The 3,800-nt window shown below is 48.1% G+C and overlaps 1 pseudogene; it reads right to left on the reverse strand.

The window, feature by feature from the left end:
* Nucleotides 1-624: 624 nt before the first annotated feature.
* LOC132249592 (olfactory receptor 52N2-like) lies at nucleotides 625-1,587 on the reverse strand (annotated as a pseudogene).
* Nucleotides 1,588-3,800: the final 2,213 nt, after the last annotated feature.

Raw genomic sequence — 3,800 nt, forward strand, 5'->3', positions numbered from 1 at the left:
AGCGGGATGAGGGTTGTTGCCTTCATCAGGTGAGTCTCCAACACAGCTACATACAGACCGAACACCCAACACAACAGGCACCTCCCTACCTGCAACCAACAAACCCCTGCCTGGGTATGAAGCCTTATTAAACACATGCACCCTGAAATGGCCTTGTTGGGGCTTGGGAGGATGGTAGGTGGGTGCTATTTATAGAGCTGGGGACCATGGGGGGGGAAGGCTCTGCTGCTGATCAGCTGCAGGCACCGTGATGAGTGATCTGTTCCCTGGCAATGCACCCCTGGCATCAGCTTTAGAGATGCCAGAAAACACCATCCTCATTCTGGTATTGAATAGCTCTCAGTAGACCTGTCCTATATGCATTTCTCCAGGCCCTTTTTGTACCTGGCTATACCCTGCCTTGTCATCCTCCTGTGGCAATGAATTCCACAATTTAACTACATTGGGTAAAAAACGACTTCTTTGTGCTAAACCTGCCATCGACTAATTTCAGTGGATGCCCTACCTCCCTCCCTCCCTCCGCCTTCTCATATTCTGCTACTTGTACCTTGTTTTCACATCAGAAAGTGAAAGACAAGTCATTTTTCCCCAACTATAATTAGCTTGATTTTTGTGTAATACTCATCACTTTTCACCAGTCTTTCCCCCCTTAAATAGCTTAATGACACTATCCCGGATCTGCTTGGTCTTTACCCCATAAACAATGGGGTTGGACATGGTGGGCAAGAGCATGTAAAGGTTGGCCAAGATGATGTGAACATGTCGCGCGATACATGATGCGAACATGTGGTGCGATACACCCCCAGAATGGTGTGTGAAGAAAGCTGGTGTGTAGGAGATGGTAACTATAGAAATATGGGCTGTGCAGGTGCTAAAGGCCTTCCTACGAGCTTCTTTGCAAGAGAGGCTCACCACAGCCCTGAAGATCATAATGTAGGAGACTGAGATGCAGAGGATGTCAAAGCCCCCAACTAACATGACAACCATGAGGCAATGGATGGCATCAATCCTGACGGTGGCACAGGCCAGCTTCACCACAGCCATGTGGTCACAGTAGGTGTGAGGGATGGCATTGGTGTGGCAGTACCTCTTGGCCAAGTAGGGGAAGGGCATGATGAGGATCACCCCCCTGAGGAAAGTGATCAGCCCCATGGCAGTGATGACTGGGTTGGTCAAGATGGTGCCATACCTCAGCGGGTAGCAGATGGCAACGTAGCGGTCCAAGGCCATGAGCACGAGCACACCAGACTCCATCCCTGTGAATTTGTGAATGAAGAACATCTGGACCAGGCAGGCATCAAAGTCAATCTCTTTCAGCTTGAATCAGAAGATGCACATCATCTTGGGCATTGCAAATGTGCCCATTGCAATGTCAGTGAGGGAGAGCACAGAGAGGAAGTAGTACTAGGGCCTGTGCAAGGCTTCTTCAATCCAGATGAGGTAAAGGAAGCCACAGTTTCCCACCGCAGCAATGAGGTACATGGATAAGAATGGGACTGAGATCCAAATATGATCTGCTTCCATGCCAGGGATCCCATTCAGGCTGAAGATGGAGGGGGTGACATGAGTGAGATTGAAACCTGTCATGACAGTTGTGTGCTGATCATGTTCCCCACTATCCCACGCTCAGTGGGTTTTGATCTCTGGGAAGGAAGAGAACATACTGACAACAGCAACGCCAAATATTTCCATAGGTCCTTCTAAGCGTGCATCCCAAAACCTAAGGGACGTTGTACACTGTGTGCATGGGTGGCATGCACACCTGAGTTAGAGAGTTTCCTTTAAAACCCAATGGTTTAAGACTCTCAATGCTTTCACACTTTTGGCTGATATTTTCCCCACTGTCTTTTTGTGAAAACAATATTTCCTGTGAAAAATATTTGAGTAACAAGTCTATTTATGTGCTTATTTGAGGGAAATGATGTAAAAACATGGGTACACGGTGGCTCTTTTTTTCCCTTTTCACCTTTAATTGTTTTTTCCTAAAGACTGAATCACAGCAGAAAGAGGTAAAGGACTTGCAGGCAACCTATGTTTGCTATTGCCACACCTTTTTCAGGACTTCCACACAACAATACAGTTATGTAATATTAGACGTTTGTTCAGCTTAGTCAAGCCTTGATAAGACAAGGCCACACAATGCTGTGTAAACAGCAGAGTGGGCAGTAAAAATGGGAATTAAGAGATGTTATATGACTGCAATTGTTACACATTTATGTCAGCGATGTCTGTATCAATGAGCTGTCGACTCTGGCTATTATAAAAAAACAAAACACTGCTCTATTCTGGCCACATGCCTATTCTACCAGTTGTTGTTTTTTTTTTTTTCTTTCAATCATGTGCTTGGACATCATTGCAGCCCTTAAGGGTAGGTCTGTGGCAGGTAAATCTCTCAGGATATTATTCTTCAGCAAAGGCTTGGCTATTACAGTTTACATCTTTATCACTCATCTCTGCTTTGCTCCACAGAAGTTAGGGGGAGCCAGGGCAAAACAATCATAGTAGGTAGGGTCGGAAGCGACCTGAGCACATCATCAAGTCCAACACCCTGCCATGGGCAGGAATGAATGCTGGGGTAAAAAGACCCTGGGTAGGTGATTATCAAGCCTCCTTTTGAAGACCCCCAGGGTAGGAGCCAGCACCACTTCCCTTGGAAGTTGGTTCCAGATCCTAGCCACCCTGACAGTGAAGTAGCACCTCCTGATGTCTAGTCAGAACCTACCCTCTGCCAGCTTCTGACCATTATTTCTATGCACTCCTGGGAGTGCTCGGGGGAATTGGGGCTGTCCCGCTCCCTGCAGGTTCCTCCGGATAAGTTTGTAGACTGCCACCAGGTCCCTCCTCAGCCTTCTCCTGTGGAGGCTGAACAGGTTCAGGTCCTGTAGCCTCTTTTTGTAGGGTCTGCCCTGCTGCCCCCTGATCATGCAGGTGGCCTCTTCTGGACCCTCTCCATGCTGTCCACACCCATCCTGAAGTGCGGTGCCCAGAACTGGATGCAGTACTCCAACTGGGGCCTGACCAGTGTCATATAGAGGGGGAGGATCATTTCCTTGGACCAGCTTGAGATGCACTTGTGGATGCATGACAAGATGTGGTTAGCTTTCCTGACTGCGTCCTCGCATTGGTGGCCCATGTTCATTTTGGCTTCAATAGTGACTCCAAGATCCTATGCTGCCTCTGCACTGGCAAGAAGGGAGTTCTCCAGCCTGTAGGTCTGCTGCTGGTTCTTCCTCCCCAGGTGCAGCACCTTGCACTTGTCAGTACTGAAACCCAACCTATTCTCATCTGCCCTTCTAACCTGTCCAGATCTAGTTGTAGCCTGTCCCTCCCTTCTAGAGTGCCCACTTCTCCCCACATCTTAGTATCATCAGTGAATTTGAACAAGGTGCTTTTCACCCCCTCAACCAAGTCACTGATGAAGATGTTGAACAGTGCGGGCCTGAGGACCGAGCCCTGGGGGACCGCACTGCCCACATCCCTCTAGGTCAAAAATGACCCGTCCACCACCACTCTCTGGGTGCGGCCCTCCAGCCAATTTGTGACCCATCAGACTGTGTAGGCATCGACACGGCAGCCGCCTAATTTTTAAATGAGAATGGGGAGAATCAGGGTCTCTTTTTAATACACTATGGCCACATCTACACGTGTGCACATTTACTGCACAGCAATTTAAGTTACAGTACAGTAACCAAAAGTTACAGTGCATTACAGGTGCACGTCTATATGTGCCTGCCCATAATGAACATTATCTATGGTGACTTATGCCGATTTGGGCATACATTTGATACCTGCAGGATGCA

This window comes from Alligator mississippiensis, chromosome 1, assembly GCF_030867095.1.
Source record: "Alligator mississippiensis isolate rAllMis1 chromosome 1, rAllMis1, whole genome shotgun sequence".
NCBI lineage: Eukaryota > Metazoa > Chordata > Crocodylia > Alligatoridae > Alligator > Alligator mississippiensis.